This window comes from Peromyscus eremicus, chromosome 6 (genome assembly GCF_949786415.1).
Source record: "Peromyscus eremicus chromosome 6, PerEre_H2_v1, whole genome shotgun sequence".
Taxonomy (NCBI): Eukaryota; Metazoa; Chordata; class Mammalia; order Rodentia; family Cricetidae; genus Peromyscus; species Peromyscus eremicus.
This window is the reverse complement of record NC_081421.1, coordinates 40,561,081-40,587,389: the sequence shown is the minus strand read 5'-3', so window position 1 is coordinate 40,587,389 and position 26,309 is coordinate 40,561,081. Positions and strand designations below refer to the sequence as shown.

The following is a 26,309-nucleotide window of genomic DNA, read 5'->3' as shown; positions in this document are numbered from 1 at the left end:
GTGTTCTTACTATACATCTAATATTTTTTGTTCTTCTAGAAACATAATGATTTAATAGTGATAAACAAAGACCTAAAAAATTTCCACCGGTCATTCCTCAGCATGTAGATGTTAAAATTAGTGTATCTTTGGATTACACTGAATTATACTGTACTAAAATGATTTATTTTAAAAATTGCTATTTGCTTTTATTTCATAAAATATTATTAAACAAATTTTGTCTTGTAATTAGAACAGAATTTCTAACAATTTTGGAAATTGCCCTAAACATACTTCTGCCATTTTGTGCATTGTATTACTATGGAGGGGCTTCTCGATATCGACAATTATAAAATCAAAACATCAATCAACTCTAAAAACTATGGAAGATGTAGTCTCAAATAACCAGATGAGATTTAATTATTTATGTAAAATGAACAGGTGCATCTATCTTACTAGTATTTAAATTTATTTTTGTTTCAAAATGATAAAAGTACATATATATGATTTTAAAAATACACTTAATTACAAATCATTACCAGTAAATGTTTGATTTGTATACCTATTTTATAGACCTATAGATTTGTGTGATTAAAAACTTCCCAGGTGAAAATAGTTCAGGAGTGGAAAATGTCTAAGACACTCTGATTTACAGTTCCCTTTAGTATGACATTCATTGGAAAGCAGGACCATACTGAAGAAAAATCAATACAGCCACAACCATGGACATAAGTACAACTGGATGCCAGTACGACTTAGGAACTTTAAAATGAGCAAACAGTAATTATGTGCAGTTCCCTCTGATTACAATGACCCAAGACACCTCTGAGTTCAATAGCCACCTGATCCTGTCCAGTGACATTGAGAAAATATTTATGAATCACCTATCATGCGTCAGGTCCTCTCTTGGAAATGAGAAATACAGAGATGAAGAATGCAGAACAGCCTGAGTTCAAAGTGTTCTGTCAAAGGATGTCACAACACAAGATGATAAATGTTAGTATCAGAGGCACCATAGCAGTTCCTAGGAATGTACCTGTGCTGATCATTGCAATCTAAGAAATAAAGCTTGCCTGAGGATCAGAGGACAGAGACAGTCACAGAGTTAAATTTAGAGGTCAGGCAGTGGTGTTGCACACCTTTGATTGCAGCACGTGGGATCACACACCTTTAATCTCAGTACTTGGAAGTCACATGCCTTTAATCCCAGAACTAGGAAAGTTGAGACAGGAAGTGATATGGCTGGGCAGAGAAAGGAATATAAGGCAGGAGAAGACAGGCATTAGGCCCTTTTGGCTGAGAACTCAGAGGCATTCAGTCTGAGGATTCGGGGAGACAGGATCGGCTGAAGAGTTGGCGAGTTGAGAAGTGGCTGGGCTTGTTTCCTCTGATTTTTCAGCATTTACCCCAATATCTGGCTCCAGGTTTTTATTATAAGACCATTTAGGATTCATGCAACTTGGACTTAATCCCAACTTCTTTGAGAAATATTGGCAAGAAAGCTTCTGTGGAGAAGAGATGCACACCAGGCTCTTTGAGGGAAGATGGCTGAAAAAGAGGGATATGAGAGAGGGACATTCCAGGAAGGAGAAGCAACTGTTTCTCAGAGGCAATGCATTCAGGGAATTATAATAATCTGACTAGTGAGATGGGAAATCATAAAGGGTCAGAGAGGAATCTGAAAGAAAGATGAATGGAGAAAAAGAACAGGATGAGCAGCAGCCTCGCAGGGAATTTAACCAGGAAGTGGCAGTCAGATATGCACCCACGATGACTCTTCCTGCAGAGCAAGCAGTGCGGTGTAGACAGCGTGGCAGAGACAAACAAACCATTCAAAATAGGCTACTTTCATCTAAGTAAGTGTGGTGCTGGCCTGAGAGAGGAGCCACAGAATTTGCTCTTTTGTCCTTTCGCTTACTTTGCAGGCATTCATTTAACAGATAGCGTCCAAGGGTATACACCACTCACCAGGCACTGTTCTAGGCATTGACGATGGTATTGGAAGCAGTGGGGAGAAGGAGAAAATCAATGTAAGATGCCGAGTAGAGACTAGTATCAAAGACAAAAGCTGGGTGAGTGACAAGTTCTGTGGTGGAAAGCTGCTGATGAACTGATTGGTGAATCAAGAGAAAGGGACTGGTTTAAGAACCATACTGAAGCGGTTGGCTCTCTGGTTCATGTGGGCGGGGTGGGAATATAGGAAAGGGAAACGGTGATTTTCGATCTCAGTGACTGTGTGGACCAGGAGCACAGCAGACCACGAGGAAATAGGGGAGCTCACCGACCCCACTGGAGTTTCAAATACCTGAAACTCATGGGCCTAGGATGGGCAGACACAAGATACAACTAGCTTCTGATGATAGGAGTAGCTCTTAAATACTTTCTATTGTAAAAGCTTCTAAAATTAACTAATTGTTAATTATTAAATGTTGAGTATTCACTGAATTCATGCTCAGAGAGCTAAGGCAACTTATGAAGCATTTCACAGGAAAGAAAGAAACTACTGATCCTACATCATATTTCTAAACTCTTTATTGCTCTGTTATTTCCAACAAATCCTAAGACTAAGACACCAAAGTGAATCATATGTCTTGGTCTCTCCAGTCAAGAACGTTGCTAAGGACACTAGCCTCTCCATCAATATTTAAACACTATATAAAGATTTACTTTAAAAAGCCTGAAAACAGCCGGACAGTGGTAATTGTTACACTTGTAATCCCAGCACTCGGGAGGCAGAGGCAGGTGGATCTCTGTGAGTTCAAGGCCAGCCTGGTCTACAGAGCTAGTCTAGGACAGGGTCCAAAGCTACAGAGAAACCTATCTCAAAAAAAAAAAAGCCTGAAAACATGTTGCCACTGGAGGGCACGTAGAGGTCCATGATCCTCAAAGATTGTGATGCACCAAAGACAATGACAATTATCTTCAGTCCATGTTGCCACTGGAGACCACATTGATGTCCATGATCAGAGCTGCCACTGGAAACCATGTTGATATCCACGATCCATGCTGTTGCTGGATGCTATGGGCAAGGAAGCTTCTTTTGCAATGGTATTGATGACTTAATAACTCATAACTGAGAGTTATAACTCATAACTGAGAATGAGAGGCATTGATGGTTTCTGTGACAACCCCACACACACACCAAAAAGAAAAAGCAACACTTCAGACAGGAAGCTATTGAAGAGAGTCCTTAAAAATTGTGATAAAGATGCTGAAGTGTAGGTCTTCACAGTTGATGGTTTCTGGCGAGAGGGTGGGGAAAGACTGTTTTCCTTAAGGGGCTAGCCACTGTGAGTTTACCCATGCTCCGGTGAGTATATGGGCAACACAAGTTGGACGTAATGGGTATTTTTGGGGGGGAGGTGGGAGGATGGGAGGGTGGACCTGGCAGGGATGGGAAGCCAGTGTGAGTGGAGTGTGCTGTATGAAATTCCAAAATAATAAAAATATTAGTGAGCACCAGAAACCTCTTTGAGATCTCATGCAGAATTATCAGCTTGAGTCATGTCCTTATTAGACAGAATTTCCAAGAGCAGTAAAAGCCAATTTACAACGAGATCATTTTTGGAAACAATGTCAGTTGCTTAAACATCAGTTTGTTTTTTTTTTAAGTGTTTCCTTTTCTTTTGAACATATGCTTATGTTTAAACGTGCAGCAGTCAACTGTCTAAAGTACATCAGCAATTCTGATGTGGCCGTGTTCAACCTGCCCATGCTGTTGAGAGCTACGTTCCTGGCCCAAGCCATTCCTCTCTCCTGCCTATACGATTAACCTTCCCAGTTCCAAGTCACTTCCGCTCTTTCAGTGTCTTTGCCCATAAAGCAGCCCTGTCTTAAGGATTGCTCTACAGCATTCCATTGAGTGAGTGTATCTCCACTTCTTTATCTATTCTGCCACTACAGGATTTGGGGCTAGCTTTTGGTTAGCAATTAAATTGATGCTACTGCAAATCTCTTTGGTAACTATACAGACAACTTAGTTAGATGAGTTCCTGGCAGTGAATTCCCCAAATGATAAGGCATAGACATGTTCAGCTTCAGGAGGTGCTGATAATAATTTCCTGGGTAGTAATGCCACATTTCTTATTGATTTCCATATCATTTGTTTTTCTCTTATATTACTTTTCCAATACTTAACAATAAGTGGAAATACAAAAGGTAACATACTCATTCAGAAAAAGTAAATGTTTTTATTAATAGAAGATATGTCAGAATTCAAAAACACTTCCTGAAGATACTGAAAATGCTCTGCCCAGTGGCACGTTGATGAGACAGAAGTCCGACAGCCAATACTGCACCATGGTACTTCAAACATACTTAATGGTCTTGAAATGGTCATTGATACAAATCAGTCATAGGAGCCAAATATCTTACAAGTATTTTAGGATATGACATTGTGTCATTCCATCATAGCAAGTGTAAATGACTACAGTCATGTTAATTAGCAGGATATTGTCCTAAAGCATACAAAGCTTCTGTTCTCATCCATGCTCAGTATTGATACATGCTTTAAAATGACACTAGTTTAAATTAGGGAAGTGCTCTTTGACCTGCTGAACTTGAATACATTTTTTCATCATATTGTGGACCTGTATTATACAAGGATAACATGAATGTTGTTGGCTAGAAATCAGAACAACTGTCATTGCCTGTATGAGATTCTCACAAAACTGGATCATTAACATGCCAGTGTTTGGCACCCAAAAGCTCAGGAATCTCACGAGCATCACAAGGGGAGGCATATGAGGGCCTTCTCCTCCCAGAAGACGGATAAACAGATAATTGGTGGAAAGGAGGAGCAAGACTCTTCTCCAGTGGAGTAGATGACCATGCTTCTGTAAATGACATGTCACCTACATCTCTGTAATTGAAATTCATTGCTTCACCAAACTAAAATTGAGTGGAATTGTTCCTGCCATCTATTATTGCCCCATCTATCTGACTAGCAATAGGCTCCCTGGGAAAATTCATGCAGCATCCACACACTGTCCTGATTCTACCCAGTGCAGGTCTTATTCTCGACTTGGTCTTCTGAGTGGAGGTTTGCTATTTTAGTAACACTACTGCTCAATAGTCTGAAGACATGGACCCCAGGCCAGCCACAAACAGACCTTCCCATATCTCCTTTCACTCATTGATAAATTGGGGCCTGATGCTGTGTTCAGAATAGCCTGGTCAGCTTACGACGTCCACCTGATGTCAGCTCTGTCTTCGAGGTTTCCAGCTCTCATCTTGACAATGACTTTACCTTCTCCTTCCCCCAATCCCGTGTCACTGCTAATACCAAATGAATCTGACAGCTGTTGATGTTGATTTCATTCACCATGTTAACCTTACACTAACACAGCAACAAGCCAATGCTACCCCAGAGCAACAAGCAGCTGCTTCAGAAGCAACCTGAAAGGGAAGGTGGAACCAGGTCATCATATCACATGGGACTCACAACTCACAACTCACATCCAGCACAGTCAACACTGTGGTATTGTTAAGCTCACTGCTCACAGAAGCTGAGGTCAGTTGGATGCTCTTGTCTATAGTGGGAACTCTCCTGCCCACAGTTTCCTCAGTGTTCCTCTTTGGCCTCAGCAAAATAATGAAGCACTTGGGAAGAAATATGTATCCTAACAAGCCATAGCTGGATGCCAAAATGGCAAATATATCAACGGCCACTTTGAATTTGCCTTTGGTGCTCAGGTAAGCAGGCACAAAAGAGATCCAGACAATGAAAAAGACCAGCATCCCAAAAGTGATGCATTTCCCTACATAATAGTTATCTGGCAGCTGGCGAGCCACAAAGGTTGTGAGAAAACACAGTAAGGCCAGAAGGACATCAAACCCAAATATGGAGCACAGAAACTCTATAGAACCTTCATTGCATTCAAAGATGATCTTTACATTTTGAGTTTCAATGTTCTTGTACACCCTTGGAGGCTCTAACACCAAGTAAGCTGAGCATATACCAATCTCCCCTAAAACACAGATCAGCACAATGAGTTTTTGAATAATGGGGTGCATGGATATAAGCCGAGTTTGGGATACAGAAATCCTGTAGGCAAAAAAGAGTGAAATAGTCTTTCCGAGAACGGAAGACAGACAAAGGCAAAAGCCCAGTGCCAGAGTGGTCTGGCGGGCCATGCAGGACCAGTTGAGTGGCTTGCCTATGAAGAGCAAGGTGATGACCAGAGATATCTGAATGAGGAAACTCAGCTCCCAGTCATTGGCCTTCACCAACAGAGTGTGCCTGTGGATCACATACACCACAATGACTGCCAAGACCACAAGTGCCCCAAAGATGGAGAGGATGACAAGGGTGAACCCCAGGGCCTCCTCATAAGCGAGGAACTCCACCTCCTTCGGCACACACTTGTTCTTCTGTGCATTGGACCAGTCATCTTCCCCACATAGATCACATTCCCTTTGGCCTATTGAGAAAGAGCAGAGAATTGACTGCAAGAAAATCCACTTGTCACCTTTAATTGTGAACATTCCAGAGTAGTCAAAAGTTCTAGCAGTCATGTTCAACTCATGGATGGCGCCGCCAAGGACAGCTATGAGTAACATGCAATGTAAAGTTCTTAAAGCAGTAAGAGATTATTTTGTGGTTTTTCTTTGTAAATCAATTATTCTGTTCTTGAGCATGAATTTTGTAGATGATATCATGTCACAATGTCAAAAGGTTGGAAAACTCTGCAAGAATCATTGAAATACCCTCATATAAAAATCTATACAGTGTCTCAAATTAGTCATGATAAAATGGAATGTGCAGATACACCTATAGATTGAGAATTACTTTTACTTTTAGGAATTTAGTCCTTCTTTTCCATTTCAGCTTTTCCTGAGCTGGTATTTTCTACTGGTGTGTTCCTCTTTTTCTTCTCCATAAAGCTCAGAACAATCCAGAAATGGGGTGAATAGCTACTGAGGTGAAAAGATCAACAAGATTATTATTTGGACAAAGCAGTTTATTTAAACCCACTGTGTTTTCAATCCACCATTCAATATCCGCTCACAGAAGAGAATTTTATAGCTGCCCATTTGGATATCCCCAACCCTAGATGCAGATCTGAGTGGGTGGAGAGAATGAAGACAGGAAGGGAAACAAAGTAGCAACCGTGGTCCCTGAGGCTAGGAAGAGGGGTCTGTCGGGATGGAGAGTCTAAGGGAGAGTATTGGTGTCAACGCAAGGTGAGTTTATGTTAGTCAGCGAAATGGATTTCTGTTAATATTCACTCAAGAATTCAGGTAAAGACTGGAGTTTCCTTTCATCACTCTGAGTGCTGTGCTGACTCCTGTGGCTGGAATTCTCTGCAGACCTGACACCAGGGAGTTGCTCAGGTTACAGTGTGCTCATATTTCCCTAGACCCACTGCATGTTTTTAAAGTATGATCTGCTCTTAAGGGTCATTTGACAAAGGACAAGTACAATTGTGTCCTTTTAACAGAAACACAGCAAACCAGCATCAATAAAACCCACAGCCTGAACCTGCTGATCAGTCGGCTCCAGCGAGCAAGGAGCAGCAACTGAGCAGACTGTTGTAGGCGTTCATGCAGCAGAATCTGTGCAAGGCATGTGCTCTCAGTGCTTAGAACATGAAGACAATCGGGTGACTTTCCTCCAATTATAGTTAACGTTTAATCTAGTTCATAAGCAAGGAATTTGAAGACTGTGAATTTATTCATATTTCACATTTCACAAATGTTGCTTAGTATCATCCTTTTCAGTTTCATATTTGTAGGTCTTTCCCAACTTCAGCTGCTTTGAAAATGAAAATCCACACTATAGCTTTTTTCACATTGCACAGAACTTTGGTGAATTTTATGTTTTTGTCATACACTGTCTACACAATTTACCAAAAGGATTCCCAATGACCTGTTATTGACCAACACATGTTTAATCTTGATTTAATATCACTGAGAAAATGTTCCTCTCCACCTGGATTTTCTGACACATCCATCTGTACATGGCAGACAATCAAAGCAACATAAGGTTCCCTGTAACAAATCTGTTCACAGGTCCCTGGAGGACACACATCTGCACACAAAGACAAATGCAATGGATATAATAGAAGTCTTAAAGTATCTTCTTCTGTGAAACTAAGAAACTAAGAAAGTTCTCATTGGGTTCCCATGGAGACTTTTCTGTTTATAAAGGAGATGAACCCAGGGTACCTGGGACAAGATACTGTACAGAGACAGCACAGAGAAGTCTAGAAAGAACATTTCCAATAGGATGGTCCTGTGATTGAGCTCAGAAATGCCACACTAATGCTCAGACTAGTTCTGGTTCTGGGGATCGAGACCAGGCATCTTGCCTGTGACACTCTGGAGATGAGACTATTTGATAAGTCTATTGCTCCTTTGGGGGAAGCCTATGTCCCCAAGAATCATCTTGAGAATCTGAAAGATAATCCCTCTCAGCAAAGCAGAGATCTTCAAACAATGATTTCTCCCCACCATTGTATTAAAATCAAACATGAGCCATGAATGGTCAACAGAGAAGAAGAAGAAAAAAAAAGAAAACAGCCTGTACAACAGCAAAAAGTAGGAAAAGTAGAGAGATGTAGCACATAGATATTTTCTTGTTAAATGAGTTTAGACATCCCTGTAGTTAACACAGGTCTCCCTTTATATTTTGAATTTTATCTTAATTAATTTGTTTATTTTGCTGTGTGTGTGCACTGTGTTGTGTGTATGGTGCAATCATGTGAGTATGCACCGACATATGTGTATGCAGAGGCTAGAGCAAGATTTTCTGTGTTTTCCTCTAATGTTGTTCAACTTACTGTCTTGAGGCCGGATCTCGCATTGGAACTGCAGCTCATTGTTTTGGCTAGGCTGGCTGGCCAGCAAGCTCTCCATTTCTACAATGCCTCTGCCCTCCAGTGTTGGGGTTACAGGTGTATTATAGCCATGCCTGCCTTTTTATGTGGTCACTGAATATTAGGTCTTCAGGTCTCATGTTTTCAGGATACATGCTCTTTATCTTCCCAGACTCCTATATTTTTATATTATACATAGAGATATGCTTTAAAATTCATAAGTAGCATTTATAAGTGTTTATATCTCAATTGGAGGAGGTGTTCTTATTTCAAGGAGGGGTAGGATACCTTTTCCGGGTCAGGCTTGGTGACACATACTTGCAATCCCAGAATGTGGAGGGCTAATTCTGGATGTTGGTGAGTTTGAAGTAGCCTTGAGCTATAGAGTGAGCTCACATCTCGAAAACCAACAGAAAAATAATCAACCCACAATGTAAGCCTGTGAAATCTTCAATCACTAATCAATGTGTACTGTTGATGTAAATGTTTATGAAATTTGTGTTTAACTACTACAGTGCCGGGCGGAGGGAGGGGGCAGTTGTGTAAGAAAGCTGTGAACTGATTGTGAACTATGGATGGGGCAGAGTGCAGAATGTTCTTCCCACAAAGTGTCTTAGAAAGAATTGCATAAACTATGATAAGTGAATGCACTTGAAAGCAAGGACATGAAGAGAATGCTCTGCCATGCTCACACTATCCCTGTGGGAAAGGCAAAGGCCTGGGAGGAATATTCTTGGCTCTTTCACATGATCAAAGATAATCAGACATCACACTAGGTGTATTCCCTTGTTATACTTGTATTTGCTTAAGCTGACTGTAAATATCACCTAGTGTATTGCTTGCTTCTGTATGAAAAGGAGAAGTGCTCTTTTGCATTGCTCTTGAGCTCAAAAGCCTTGAGTCCCCTCATCACCCAACTCAGATCTTGGGCATTTTCTTTTATCCTGGGAGACTTAGCCTCACTGACTGAGGTGGGTCAACAGACTACATTGGAAGCAACTGCGATATACAAATACATTAATTCTAGTAGAGAAGTTAAGAAAAAGTGTGATTGTACTGTATTGGAATAGTATTAAAATAGAAATTTGCTAAATTTTATTGTTTTTCTATTATTTTAATAGAATAAGATTCCTGCAAACATTGGACAAACAGCAACATATTCTTTATTCTTTTTTCCATGTAGGACATGAGCCCCTGCACTATACTTAGCTTAAGCAAAACAAACAGAAGTGTGTCAAGAGTCATCCATGAAGTAGTTCACCATGCAGGGAATAGGCTCGGAGTCATAGAAGATGTTACACAGTTCTGGTTAAGCAGCTCTGTCCTTTCTGCAATGTCAGAAGCGTCCCAGATCTGTGTTGTCCTATGTGGTAGCCCCAGGCTATACAAGGCTGCTGAGCCCTTGATACAGCTAATGTGGCTCAGGAACTGAATTTCAGGTTTCTTTTTTTTTTTTTTTTTTACTCTTTTGTTATTTTATCAAAAATAGAGGGTTTTTTTCTCATATACTATATCCTGATTAGAATTTCCTCTCCCTCTACTGCTCCCAGTTCCTTCCCATCTCCATTCCCACCCAAATTCACTCTCTTTCTCTCTCATTAGAAAACAGGCTTTCAAGAGATAATAATAAAATAAAATAAGAATAAAAACTAACACATTGGAATAGGACAAAACAAAGACACACAAGGAAAAGAGCCCAGGAAAAAAGAACAAGAAACAGATATAGATGCAGAGACTCACTCATTTGCACACGCAGGAATGCCATAAAAACACTAAACTGGAAGCCATGTTATATGCACAAAGAACCTGTAGGGTAGAGAGAGAGAGAGAGAGACAGAGACAGAGAGACAGAGACAGCGAATATTCTCTCTCCTATATATGTGCTCTGTATACTCTGTGTGTGTGTGTGTATGTGTGTGTGTGTGTGTATAATAAAAATAAAAATTTTAAAAGTCATGACAGAACATCACAAGACAATGAATCTCTATAGATGTGGCTGAATTTGTTTTCTGTAGACCATCTACTCTGGACATACAGTCTACCCTTAAGAATAATGTGTTTTCCCAGTGAGACTCTCTTAGAGAAAACTAAATTTTCATTTTGGGTGTTTATCAAATGATAATAGCTTCTAGGCTAAGATGGAGGTATGTAACCACTTAGGTCCCTGGACTATCTAGTATTAGGTTCTTGATAATTCAAGTAGTGTCAGACATGGCTTCCATATCATGGAGTAGGCTTTAAATTCCATCAGAGTGTGGTTGGTTAGTCCCACCATGTTTGTGCCACTGTTGTATCAGAGTATCTTGCAGACCAGTCCCCACTGTAGACAGAAGTGTTTGTAACTGGGTTGGTTTTTACCTTTCTCTTCTGGTAACATGCAAAGTACCTTTCAGTACCAGGAGATGTGAAGACTTTACTTAGGCACCAGTATGGCTTTTCCATATTCAATGAGATTATGTAGCTATTGTCTTCAGCAAAAGGTCTTACCATAAGCTTGTAGAGAGCAACCAACGGCCTTAGTAATTGCCTGGGTTATTTGTGGGTTTCCATGAGGCCAACAAATAAATTTTATGTAACCCATTTCTGGCACTGGAGGTTTCACTTGGTGGTGAGAAATGTCTAGTTGGGACTTCATCTCCCTTGTTTGGTAATTTCATTTAGATCTCTTTCATATATGTATCTATTTTAAGAAGCTGTGGTAGGTTTCTTTATGATCCCTCAAATAGCCCTTAGTGTAAGCTGTCCCTTCTGTATCCCTTCCTTTACCCCCCCATCATTTAATCATTTACCCCCTCCCCATCATTCTAGTCTCCACACCACCCCCGTCTCTCCAAAATTATGTGTTCTAGTTCTCCTTCCTTGGGAGATCCTTCTGTACTGTAAGTTTGGGTATGTTGTTATGTCCACTTTCATTAAATTCTAGAAAGTCTTTCGTGTCTTTCTTATTTCTGTCTTGACCCATTCTTCACTCAGTAGTGAGTTGTTCAGGTTTCATGAGTTTGTAAACTTTCTGTTGTTTCTGTTGCTGAAATGCAGCTTTAATTTGAGATGGTCAGAAAGGATGCAGGGAGCTATTTCAATTTTCTTATAATTGTTGAGACTGGCTTTATGTATGAATATGTGGTCAATTTTGGAAAAAGTTCCATGAGGTACTTAGAAGAACATACACTCTTTTGTGTTTTGGTAAAATGTTCTGTAAATATGTTAGGTCCATTTGGCTTACAATGTCAATTAGCTCCAGCATTTCTCTGTTTTGTTTTTGTTTGTATGACCTGTCTATTGGTGAGAGTAGGGTATTACAGTCTCCAACTATCTGTGTGTGGGTGTCAATATGTGATTTAAGTTTTAGTAGTATTTCTCTTATGAACTTGAGTGCACTTGTGTTTGGGGCATAGATATTAAGAATTGCCATATCCTCTTGGTGGATTTCCTTTGGTGAGTATGTAGTGACCTTTCCTATCTCTTCTGATTAGTTTTGGTTTGAAATCTAGTTTGTCAGATATTAAAATGGCTACACTTTCTTGCTTCTTGGGCATATTTGTTTCTAATATTGTTTTCTTTCTTTTACACTGAGGTAATGGTAAGGTTGTTTCTTGGGTGTAGAAAAAAAAAGAAAAAAGGGGAGCACATTTACTAATCCAGTCTGTTAGCTTGTGCTTTTCCCCCCTCTGGGGAATTCAGACTATTGATATATATATATATAGTTGATTTCTGTTATTTTGTTGTGGTGTGTGTGTCCCCTCTTCTGATTTATTGGTCTGGGATTATTTATTCCTTGTATATTGTGTTTTCTTAGGTGTATTTAACCTCTTTACCTTGTAGTTTTCCTTCTAGCACCTTCTATAGGGCTGGATTTGTAGATAGATATTGCTTAAATTTGGTTTTATCATGGAATGTCTTATTTTCTCCATCTATTTTGATTGAAAGTTTTACTGAATATAGTAATTCTGGGCTGGTATCTGTGGTCTCTTATAGTCTGCAGCACATCTGTCCAGGCCCTTCTGGCTTTTAGAGTCTCCATTGAGAAGTCAGGTGTAATTCTAAGAGGTCTGCCTTTATATGTTGCTTGGTCTTTTTCCCTTGCAGTTTTAATATTCTTTCTTTGTTATCTGCATTTCATATTTTCATTATTCTGTGCTGAGGGAAATTTATTTTCTGGTCCAGGCTATTTGCTGTTCTGTCTGATTCTTGTACCTTGATAGACATCTCCTTCTTTAGGTGGGAAAATGTTCTTCTGTGATTTTGTCAAAAATGTGTTCTGTGCCTTTCACCTGTGCGTCTTCTCATTCTATTCCTATTACTTTTACATTTGGTCTTTTCATAGTGTCCCTGATTTCCTGGATGTTTGTGCCAGGATATTTTTAGATTTAAGGATTTCTTTGACTGGTGTATCCATTTCTTCTACCGTGTCCTCAGTGCCTGGGATTCGTCCATCTCTTGTATTCTGTTGGTGAAGCCTGCTTCTGAGATTCCTGTTCAAGTTCCTAAATTTTCCATTTACAGGTTTCCCTCAGTTTGGGTTTTCTCTATTGACTGTATTTCCTCTTTCAGATCTTGAACTGTTTTATTCATTTCCTTCCCCTGTTTGTGTTTTCATAGATTTCGTTAAGGGATTTATTCATTTCCTCTTTAAGGACCTCTATCCATGAAGGCTATTTCTTATGTTTCAGCTATGTTGCAATACTCAGGGCCTGCTGTGGTAGGGTTGCTGGACTGTAGTAGAGAGATATCATTCTGGCTGCTGATGGTTGTGTTTTTATCATGGCGTCTAAGTACCAGGGTTTAGGAACATTGTAATTCTAGGTGCTGATGTCTTGTCTTGTCTGTGTTGGATGGGTGTTTTGTTCCTTGGTTTCTCTTGCCCTCTCTGGTTCTTAGTGGGGTGTGGTGGCTGTGTGCTGCCTGGTAGGAAATACTTGAGATCCTGACAGGTGTGGCCACTGCAGGTTTTGGGTAAATGTGTTTCTAGGTATTGGGAGCTGACTTTTAGAAATGGGGATGTCCTGGAAGGGTGGGGTTGGGGAGAGTCCACAGGACAGAGGAAAGCAGGTTGTTTCACCAGAATCAGCCTAATCCCCTGGGAATGTGGGCAGAGAGTGAGGAGAGACCACAAAAGGTAGTCTGCTATAGAGGTAGGGGTGAGATTAGGGGAACTGGACTTGGAGGAGAGTGGGGAGAGGTCTGCAGTTAGCCTTTCTGCTTCCCTGCCTGGAGTCAAATTTTATGTTTTATTTAATTATTTATTCACTTTTTGTGTTTCAGTGCTGGGCTCAAACTCCAGGTTTCAATCCTGCTGGGTAAACACTCTCCCACTGAGCTGTATCTCCAGCCCCAATGAAATTAGTTTACATCTTAAAGCTATCTGTAGTTAAGGGCAACTAGCTTAGACAGAGCAGCTGGGCAGAGAAAGGTCTGCAGCAGAGAGCTCTGGCACCCCAGTGGTAAACACTGACAAACTGCTGTTTAGGCTTTCAGTCACAATATATTAAAGTACTGCTTCAGGATGGGTCAAAAAAGATACTGACATGTAGAGTGTGTGTGTGTGTGTGTGTGTGTGTGTGTGTGTGTGTGTGTACTTTTGTGAGTGTGTATAAACCTATATATATTTATGCATGGAACATTTAAAGTAATTGACTGATGCAAAAGATCTTGTAGATGTCTGGCACACAATAAGAGTTCAAAAATCTCGAGTTCCTTATACTTTACTCTTAGATGGTTTCCCCAAAACTTGGAAGACTGGGGATTCCAAACTTTATGGCAAGTGGGTATATTCAAGTAGTAGGGTAGCACTTTTCCCATTCTGTCCTCCCCTGCCAAAAAAGTTCTGGAGCAACAACGTGTCCCTTACTATACACATACACTTTCATCACTCCCTTCTCTTGGTAAATTCCTCCATTCTGAGATTTATCAGACACATTAAATTTCCCTTATAGTTTATCATTTCACTCCAACTCCACAAGTTACTCAACAGCGTACACTAATGTCACTGCTCCATAGTTTTATTTTCACTGAGCTAATATTTCACTAAAGATAATCATAAATTTAGTTGTTTGGTCCAAGATAGCACTCTTAATTTCCAGCAAATGATGGGGGTTTTGTTTGACTTTTTTCAACATTTCTCTTATTCTTTTTCTTTCTCTTTCTCTCTCCCTCCCTCACTGTGTAACATAGCCTGGCCTGACATCTGTGATCGTCCGCTTCAGCCTTCTTAGAACTGGATTATAGGCCTGCACAGCATGCCCTGCTGTCCCCCATGTGTAATACTTCGATTGTGGAACCTCCCGCCGCAGATTTGTGTATCAAAGCACCCCCATGCTGTAGAGGGAGCAGAGACACCCAGTGGAGGAGTACTGTGGAAAGCCGTGGTTTTGATATCCAGAACTGGAGAATGGGAATGCTGGAATAATAATGACAAATAAGTAATAACAATCAAAATGACAACAGTAAAAAAAATAGACTTTTCTGGAGTAAGCATTTCACATTAAAAACAAAACAAAACAAAACCAGTATACCTACTCAAAATCCTGACTTCTATTATCTCTCAGGATGACTTTAAAAATAAAATCTTAGGTTATAAGACTTAACTGTTGTTTAACACTCCAGAACAGAACTTTTAAATGGTATGTTCAAACTTTTCAAAATGCATTTGTACACATACATAGAATACCTGGTTACAAAGTTTCTGACCTCAATTTATGAACCTATGAATTCTTCCCCTCCTACTCATCTTCCCTGGGAATACAGGACAAGAAAACAGGGAAGAAATGAGGTCCTTCTAGATCTACAGTCAGAGGGAATAGATGCTCCAGGATTGCCCCAGGGTAACTATACATGTTGCTCTGAGAAATCACTACACATCCTGCAAAAAGACAGCATAAATTCAAAACAAAAATGTTCACACATGTCCCAGACTTTGACATCACAAAGAGCCTTTGAATATCAGAAACTTCAAGGTATTTATGAGCAGAGAAATAGGCATGAATTCCAGGAAAGCTATCTCAGAAATTCCCTCTTCAACCGTACACAAGCAGAAAACTCTGAATTGCAAAAGAATTATGTAAAAAAAAAAAAATTACAGAAGAGAGCATAGAACCCAAGGTCTATGGCGAACAGATCAAATCTTTCTGAAATCAAGTGATGTTCTCTCCCACACCGAAGCAGAATCAATGTGTGTGCAATGATAAGAAGCTGTCAGTTTGAGAGTGGGGAGGGGGTGGAAGGAGTTGAGGACAGAGGGGACTTTAGTGGGGTTAGACTGGGGAAAGAGAGAGGAGGAGAAAAGTGAATTACTGTATTTTAATTAAAGATGTATAAAGAATTAGAAAGAAACTCAAGAACGAAGCATTTGTTACAGGGAAAGGGCGGAAGAACAGGACTCACAGCAACACCGAGCGTCATGCACTTCAGTGGGAACTGAAGATAGGTCAGGGAGGGGAGGAGACCGACACAAGTCCTTTAGGATGCTGACAAAATTGTAAAGACGTAGGAGGAAGGGTTAACCATCCTGCAGAGCTGGCCGAAAGCAAGCAGTCAAGTAAGTTCTCCCTTACCACAAGTGTTTCCATGAAAGAAACTACCCTTCCCTGTGCCAGTAGAGGGCAGTCTTAAAATAGGGACTTTGGAAGCCAATAAAAACATGCATCCTTGTCAAGTCTACTGTGGGGGGGAAAAAAAAAACAAAGACTCAAAATCAAAACATTCCAACAAATACTAATTTTCCTCCGAAATATGCATATGCACCACTGCAGTTACCACTACCATCACCATCGTTATCAACACCAACATTAATTTTAAAAAACTGCTCTAATAAACACAGCAATTAAAACAGAAACAACCATTAATAAGAAAACCTACTCTAATAAACACAGTAATTAAAACAGAAACAACCATCATTAATTAAAAAAAACCTACTCTAATAAACACAGCAATTAAAATAGAAACAACCATCATTGATAAGAAAATCTACTCTAATAAACATAACAATTAAAATAGAAACAAATATTCTTAGAAAAGTACTTAAAGATAAAATTGTCTTCAATAAGAATGTAAAACTTAAGGGTTCTAGACATAGCTTGGTGATGGGGCACTTGCCTACCATTTATAGCAAACTTAGAAGGGGAAAAAATGAAAAGAAAATTTAAAATTACGGGATACAGCCAAAAAAAGTGCTAATAGGGAAATTTATATCCATCGATGTTTACATTGGAAAAAGTAAAGATAGAAAATAAACCATCTGTCATTGTATCAAAAAGCTAGGAAAGCAATAACAACCCAGTATAAAGAAAAACATAATAAAAATCAAAACAAATATAAATAAGAAACTAAAAATATAATGCTTAATTAATACAGTCTAGGGGGTCTTGATTGCGTTCATTTGCTCTTCCAGTTCAAGAATTAAAAGGCAGGAAAAATCTCAAGGGTAAAAGGAGGCAGCAGAGAGATTTCAAACACCACAGACAGCACCAGCAGCTGCAGATGTGTAGGGTGGGGGTGGGGCCATGCAGCAGACACAAAGAGAAAAAGACCTTCTGCTAAGAAAAATCCCTTTTCTAGGCTGGGTTTTTAAAGCCTCTGAAGAAGCTTCCTCCCCTAATTTAGGGTTGATCCATTTGAAGAAAGCTAGGGTGGTTGATTGGTCCACAACTGTTGTGTACTATGTCCTGAAAAGGCCTTGAACTTGTTGAACCAGTCCATCAGCCTGGGGCCTGCTGGTGAGAGACAAAAGCCAACTAGGCCTTTGTTTTAAACTGTTCTTATGATCAGCTGTAGACCTGTATTTGGCAACCTAGATGGAATTGACAGCTTACTGAGATTTAACCAAAAGAATGTAAAGGAACCAGGAAACTTCAATGGGCCTATAATAAAACTGAATCAGCAATATTTGTTATTGTTGTTAAGTAAAAGTCCAGGAAAAAGTATCTTCTCGCTAAGTCATGTTTGAAGTATTAGTAGATCTAATGATATAATAATGGTTCCTCCTTAAATTCTTCCAAAATGTTAAAAGGGAGTGGCAGACTCAAAAAATACAAATATCATAATTCTCACTCATATTGGAATCTGTAGTTTTTAGAGGCATGAAGGTAAAAGTAGACTAACTGTAGAGGGGAAGGGGACCAGGGAGAGAGACAAGAGGAGTACAGAGGGGAAATATGATTAAATGCATTGGGTATGTATGCAAAATAGCATAATGAGGCTTACTGTTTGACATAATGAACATGCATACATTGTATACACACAAAAAATCAAAAGAATCAACACAAAGTGATGTTGACATACATGGGGCATATAGACCAATGGTCTAGAAAAAAAAACATCTTAGATGGAAATCTGTGCATTCCCCAACCAAAAGATTTTTGACAAAGGCTCTAAGAACGTTAGTTGAAGAAAGGGCAGGCTACTGTAACTGCTGGGAAAATTAAACCAACCTTCACCAGTAAGCAGGGCTATTATCAGAAAGACAAAGGGCAGTGCTGTGAGGTTGTGGAGAAATCAGAACACTTCACATGGGTAGTGTGAAAGCACATTATTAGTCCACATGGATGGTGTGAACCTACAGTAGTACCCCATGTGGACAATGGGAATATACATTAGTATTTCACATGGAAGGTGTGAAGATACACTAGTACTTCACATGGACGATGTGAACATACATTAGTACTTCATATAGATGATGTGAATGTGTATTTAGTACTCTACATGGGTGGGGTGAATGTAAGTTTGTACTCTACGTGGATGGTATGAACATACATTGGTACTTCATATGGATGGTGTGAACACACATTAGTACTTCATAAGAACAGTGTAAATGTATATTAGTGTGGACACTATAGAAACCGTTATGCAAATCACTCAAAAATTGAAAACAGAACAGCTACATATCCAGCAATCCCAATATGCATACATAGCCAAAGGAGATTAAATTTGTTTATCAAAGAAACATCTTTACATTCACATGGATCACCACTCAGACTACCCAAGAAATGGCCCACATCATCAACTGATGAATGGGTACAGAAAATATAGTATATATGCCCAAATAGAATACATTTATGTACAAAGGGATGAAATGTTTCATTTGTAACAATATGGGTGAAACTGGAGATCATTATACTAAGTGAAATAATTTTAAAGAGTTGATCTCCTTAGAGATGAAGAACATAGCGTGTGATTACCAAAAGCCAAAGAGCATGAGGGAGAAGGAGAGAGAAGGAATGGTTGACCAATGATACAAGATTCAGTGGATGGTAGTAAGATGTTCTTATATGCAACTGTATACTAAAATGACTATAGATAATAATAACATACCATATTTAAAAACTTGAATATTTTCAACATAAAGCACTGATAAATGATTTGAGAAGACATGTACTTAACATGACCTAAATATCACATAATGCATGCATGCATGATAACATCACACAATACTTTATAAGTATTCACAGCTTTTCTCATGAATGCTTAAACATATTTTTTAATTAAAGCAAAAAAAAAAGAAATGGATATGAAAACGGAAGAAATAAAAGATTAATTTTACTCAGGAAAGAAACCAAAAAAACATCTAAAAAATAATGAGGGAATCAATATAAAAGTAATAATAAAATCAGAAAGAATACATGTCAATGAAATGTAGCATGAATCTTAAAAGCTCTTAATAAAATCAAACCTGAAGCCAGGTATTGGGGTGAATGTTGGAAGATCAGAGAAGCAGAACAAGCCACATTCACCTCACCTCGCCAACTTCTCAGCTCATCCTGTTTCCTCAGACTGGAAGCCTCTGAGTCCTCATCCAGAATGAATCTCAGCTGAACTGTTGCTCAAAAGCCTAAAAGCTTAACCAGCCTAGTTCCTGGTTTTCATGTCTTATATACCTTTCTGCTTCCTGCCATCACTTCCTGGGATTAAAGGCGTGAGTCACCATGCCTGGCTGTTTCCAGTGTGGCTTTGAACTCAGAGATCCAGGCGGATCTCTGCCTCTGGAATGTTAGGATTAAAGGTGTGTGTGCCACCATTTTCTGGCTTCTATATCTAGTGGCAGTCCTGTTCTCTGACCCCAGATAAGTTTATTAGGGTGCACAATATTTTGGGGAACACAATATCACCACAATGAAATTTAATAAAAACCACTGAACAACGAAAATAGGAATAAAATGGTGAAGCCAAAAACTGCTGAGAGAAAGTGTAGGAAGAGCAATAAACTAGAGGAGTCAGATATAAGTGTGTTTAGAATGCTTGAAGAATAAAGACAAAATAACAAAACTAATATTTAAAATTGCAATCTCTGAAAGTATCCAAAACACCCTGAATATTTACACAGATACAATATTTACTGTATTTAGGGAAACTCATTTGGTTCCTGGAAATAATGCTGATATTTTACAGTCCATTTGTGTCTGAAAAAAAAGATGTAAAACTTCACTTTTCTATATATACATAGATATATCATAGCAACTAACCTTTGATGATTCGGGGGGTCCCAAAACACTGTCGAACACTTTGGGAGAACAAACTCAAACTTAGGCCTATGAACATGCATTCTCCAACTTGACCAGTGTAATTTTTTTCTCCACTATTGTCTGTTGCACGAATCTTAATTGGTCTTAATAAAAACCCAGAGCCAGATATTAGGATAAAAGCTGAAAGATCAGAGAAGCAGAGCAGCCAGGCGCTAGTTCTTACCTCTACAAATTCTCAGCCTGTCTTTTCCTGCCTTACATTCCTTTCTCCGCCCAGCCACATCACTTCCTGTCTCAACCTCCCTAGTGCTGAGATTAAAGGTGTGTGCCACCACTGCCTGGCTCTATTCCTCTTTTAGACTGGATCAATCTTGTGTAGCCCAGGGTGGCCTTGAATTGACAGAGATCACTAGGATTAAAGGTGTGTGCCACCATTGCCTGGCCTCTGTGGCTAACTAGTGGCTTAGCTCTGCACTCTAATCTTCAGTCAAGCTTTATTTGTTAGATCACAAACGAAATATCACTACAATTGTCTAATTGACAATTTAGGATGTTGTGGTATCCATTTTTCAATCTCCATTTCTAGCAAACCCTGTTTTTGTTTGATTGTGGGCTATAAATGCAAGACTTTCAACTAGTACAAAAGCTATAAAAACCTGGTAAAATTTAGTTGTCCAGAACATAGAGTTTTATTAAGAGAATAATTTGAAACTCATTAAAACATAAGATAGTAATTTTCCTTTTCATTTTTATTATCTACTGTATCAAGGTTGATAATTCAAACATGAAAAGTAGTTGATCAAATTGAGGTGCTATATGAATAGAATAAGCATAGTGGATCATAAAGATTTTTGAGAAAAATAAAGACTAAAAAATTTAGCAATAGCTTCATATTATTATAATTATAATAACATGGTAAAGAATATTTTAGATATATTAGGTTAAATAAATCATTAAATTTAATTTTATATGTCTCTTTTTGCATTTACCAGTAGGAAGTCTTATTACTTCTGTAATAGGGGAGCAATGGGGGAGTAGGTATGATCATGAATGTCATATACACATATGAAAATCTTAATATTTGGCATTGTGGTGTCAAATACTCTCAACTATCTCTAGATGAAGGGAAGTGAGGGTATTTTTGTTTTGTTTTTATATCTTTCCTAGATTTCTTCCACTTCTAAATATCAGCCCATGCCATATCCTTTTCCCCCTGGGTTATCAGGGTCTGTGGACAGGAAAGCCCAGGGACCCATTGTCTGCCTTGGCAAATCTCATAGTCTAGTGAAGAGGCTGGATAAACACGCACTACAGTCAAATTCAATAAAGTCTGCTGCTATTGTGGGAAGATTCTAATTGCCTTAGGAAAAACGGAACATGTCTTTTTCCAGGAAATGACTGCCTGAGATGGGCTTAATCACACGAGCTGTCCATCAGTGGATGTCTGCATAATGAAAATGTGGTACAAACACACAATGGAATTTTGTTCAGCTGTAAAGAAAAATGAAACTATGGAAATCATGGGTAAATAGATGGAACTGAAAAAGTTACACTGAATGGGGTAACCTATACCCAGAGAGACAAAGGTTTGCCTATTTTCTTAATATGTGGATCTTAGCTTCTAATTTTAACTTTATGTATCTAACCTGGAGTGCCTGTAGAAGCCAGGAAACTAAAATGGTAACATTGGGGGGATGGCATAATGGATGTGGACTAGTAGAACATGGGTGATATGAAAGTAAAGAGGAGGGACGCTGGAGAAGGAAAGGTTCAGTCAGCAATGGGGATGAGAACAGAAAATATGAAAGGATTGGGAGAGGGGCTTAACCGACATGAAGGATGTATGAAAAAGCCATGTGGAAACCTACTACTTTGTCAGCTAATTTAAAAATACAGGTGAAATGGTTGGAAGGGTGATATCCTGCACAGTGAGCTAATGTGCCTCTAGAATCCATTGTTTATCAAACAAAATCCCAGTGTTGGTGTAGGGTAAGAACTGGGAGAAAGGGAGAAGAGAATAGTGATAACTACTGCAAATGTGCCCTCATGGCAGCCCTGGTAGCCTGTCTTGGGTTGTACGAGACAGAGCCTACCAACAGCCAATCATGGACTGAGAAGGGGCTAAGGGGGTGCCAGCCTTTCCTGCTGAACTAGGGGGAGGGCTAGTCATTGACTTCAGCTGTGTATCAAATGGTGATCTCACGCCAATGGATACTTCCCAATCCCTCGCTAACACAGAAGGTCCTGGTTAAAATCAAGGGGTCATCAGAAAGAGAAAAAGAAAAATGAAAAAAAAAAAGTGTATGTGGGGAAGAAGAAAGGGAATAAAAGGGGGGAAAAAGAAGAAAAAATGTGTGTACTTAAGAAGAAAGGGAATAAAAGCAAATGGAGTGAATATAAACATAAGGCACTGTGTGCATGTACGATATTGTTAAATTCTTACTATTCTTTTTCCTTTAGTATTCTTATATTAATTGGGTTTTCTTAGACACAAAGAGATTCTGAGCCTCTGCAATCCAAAGTTCCATTCAAGGGGAAGGGTGCTCCGAAGAGGTCACGGTCAAGTGTGCAACAGTGTGTAAGAAAGGTGACCGTTAGACATTGACAAGAAGCCTTTACGAAAATAACCCTTCTTTGACTCTGTCCCACCCTGTCAACCTAGCTTAGAAAGGGACACACGTCATGCAGGGACACACTTCTGATCATCATCTGAGCATCACTCAGATTCCTCATCTGAAGGACATGGTACAATCACCAGCTCTTCACAGACAAGTAAGGCTGCAGAGTTTGATAGAAGACTGGATTACAGTGTCTGATGATATTAATTCCTAAGGCTCTGTTAAAAATCCTAACTTTTGGTAAAACCCATATTAAGCTCTTATTTCCTGGTCTGTAAAGCAAAGACAATCCTCACTATCTTAGTGATGAGGTAAAGGCTATCTAACAAAAGCCTTCACTAAGTGAGTTTATCAAATGAGCTTTTTAATCACCATCAACCTGTAGGAACTCTAGGACCAATTCACGTCACCCAGCCTCTTAGTCCTCCTTTGTCTCTTGTCATCTCAGTCCTGATAAAACTACACCGGAGTTTACAAAAGTGCTATTTTCATTGCCAAATGCATGGGAAAGATTTTCTTTTCTTTTTTTCTCTTCCTTCCTTCCTTCCTTCCTCCCTCCCTCCCTCTCTCTTCTTTCTTTCTTTCTTTCTTTCTTTCTTTCTTTCTTTCTTTCTTTCTTTCTTTCTTTCTTTCTTTCTTTCTTTCTTTCTTTCCCTTATTAGAACTAAGCAAGGAAATGCTCAAAGACTTCTACATCCTGACTATTCCCAGGATAAACTTCCTACAAGTGTATTTGTTTGTCATTTAGTGCTGGAACACACATCCCTACCATCAGATATGGGCTCAAGTCAGTGCCAGCTGGGACCCTGAGGATGACAGAAGAGGTGACATACATGTCTCAATAAAGGAAGGAAGGAAGGAAGGAAGGAAGGAAGGAAGGAAGGAAGGAAGGAAGGAAGGAAGGAAAGAAGGAAGGAAGGAAGGAAAGGAAGAAATGTCCATATAAACCATGAAAATAACAAGGTGTTACAAATGTTCTGACTAAGTCAGAAATAGGATACACTCAAAAGTATAAAGTACATACTAGTTTGTTGTTAAATTTTAAAAAATTACTTGATACATCTATCAGGCTTTCTTAGGTGTCTATATTAAGACTCTAATGTCAGGTCTTGCTTTTGTTATTTTGACTTGCTGACATGTGGAGACATACTAAGGAGAATAAACCTTGCTTTGGACTAACCAACATTCCTCCCATGATATGCGGTCCCCTAACGATCCTTAACCCGTTGTTCCATGCAATAATAGTTACTCTTGGAGCAAATTTAACACTGAAACATTTAAATGATAGTTTATAGGATGGTTGTTCACCATAAAAAGAATCCTCTTTATTTTGGGGGGAGTTTTCTAATAGCTTTTTTAAAATGAAGGGAATCTTTTTGACATCTAAAATATAACCTAATTTCTCATTATATGTTTATTATAACTTCCTAGCACTTGGATCTTGGTGAGTTTCTGGATTCTATTCCTTTATTACTCTTACAGGATTCTTTGGGGAAATTGTTCTTTGATGCAAGGGTAGCAGAGAAAGTGCAAAATGGGTCTGTAGTATCTGGGGTTCAAGAAAGTAAGGGGCTTGGAAATGGTAGAGAAACGCCAAGAGGAACAGCTTCAGTGGTCAATCAGAAATTTTAAGCAGAAAGAAAGAGAGATGGATTACACCCTTATCTTGAACTAAAGCAACTTATTTGTCTGGGTTCAAAAAGTCACACAATTGTCACTAGGAATAAATGGCCCCATCCTTATTTACACCCACTGAGATGATCCAGGGCATAAACCATAGACAGCATTCACAGCCTGTTTGACATTGTCTGTGATTCTGATCTAAGACATACAGATTGATATTTTTCAAGTCTTCCAGCTTCTCCTCTCCAGTGCAGAGCTGATCAGACATGTCATACAGTCTGTCTTCTTGCCAGTCATGTTCACTCTGTGGTCCACATTGTAAGGCACACTGCCGTTGGGTCAGGTACAGTTAAAAGCAGCTTGCCAGAATTCAACGGTCCTTTGGATCCTTGGATGGATGTACACCATTTGGATCCTTGCTAGGGTATACATCATAACGAAAATCTTTTAATCCTGGTATAACGGCTCTTGGTACTACAAATCTAATACTTCTTCCAAAATATGGAAAGTACTCTGGCTTTGCAATGAGGGCTGAGGTAATCCATGCTTCGCTGGCTATCCATGTCCTATCAGTTACGTTATGATGAATCATTTCCAGCACAAAGGGGCTGAGGTCAATATCAGTTGTAAAAAGCACAAGGAGTCTGGCAGTGGAACTCTTTACTGCATTAACAGCTCTTTGCATTTTCTCATTGGAGTAGACTGGAAATGGTTTCAGAGAAAGCAACACAGACGCTGGCAGTCTCTACTTTTCCCCTAAAGGATTTTATTTCATATTTCCCATAATCATCATCAGCTACAATAACACCTACTGAGACCTCACCAAACTGTTTGATGAAATTAACCATGGCCTGAGACTGATCTTTTCACTGGCTACTATGCAACTACAAAATGAAAACTGGAGTTTGTCACTAAAGAGCTGAGCCGGAAGAAATATCACCAACCTACAACTGATAATATTTAGTTAATGGAAGGCATGACTTCTGAATATACTTACTGAGAGGGAGTGAGCTGGACAGGACTCACTTCTCCACCCATTTTCCCATAGATAATGACTTTCTAATCCATCTACCTGGGGGAAAAGGCTCTGATTGCCTCATCAGCGCAAAGGACATCAGGGCTGCCAGTTATTAAGGTGAAGACACCAGATACGCTAGTTTCCATGGTGGAGGTGGGGGGACCATAGCCCTGATAGGAATGCCATTTGCTCTCATCCAAACTCTTCGTCGGCTTTAGGTCTCATACAAACATGAACGAATGAGGCCAGCTCTCAGTCCACTCAGTAGTCCCAATCGCTCTCACTTACACTCTTTCTCCCTCCACCCTCATTTGTTCCCAGCACTTTCCATCTTGTCTCTCTTTCTCTCTTTTCCTAATTTACTCTTCCAAGACTTTTGTCTATGTAGGTCTTAAAATTTAGTTTGAGATGGATGATAAAAAGTGCTACTCCAACCTCATATCTAAGCAATATCTCCAATACGTCACTAAACACTCATTTTATATGTGTATATTAAATAAATGGAGTACTTATTTTTTAATCTTAGCATCCATTGATCTTTAGATGTATTTCCTATCTTTGGAAACATACAAACGGAGGTAAGCTACTACATGCTCCTGAGAGTCTTGCATGCATCTTTGCTGTAGTTTACCCTCCATGTTACCCACTGTAGTTTTTTTTAGAACATGTTACTTCTCCGCTACACAATCTGATGTTACTGAAAAGTCACCTCAAGTGGGGTCATCTCTAATGCCATAGCTCCCAGTCTGCCAGTCATGAACCCAGACTATTCTATGCCTTCATTTCTTTCCCTTTTGTC

At 39.3% G+C, this 26,309-nt stretch overlaps 1 pseudogene; it reads right to left on the bottom strand.

Annotated features, from left to right (window-relative positions):
* Nucleotides 1-2,101: 2,101 nt before the first annotated feature.
* Nucleotides 2,102-25,656, bottom strand: LOC131913713 (vomeronasal type-2 receptor 1-like; annotated as a pseudogene).
* Between the last annotated feature and the right edge of the window lie 653 nt (nucleotides 25,657-26,309).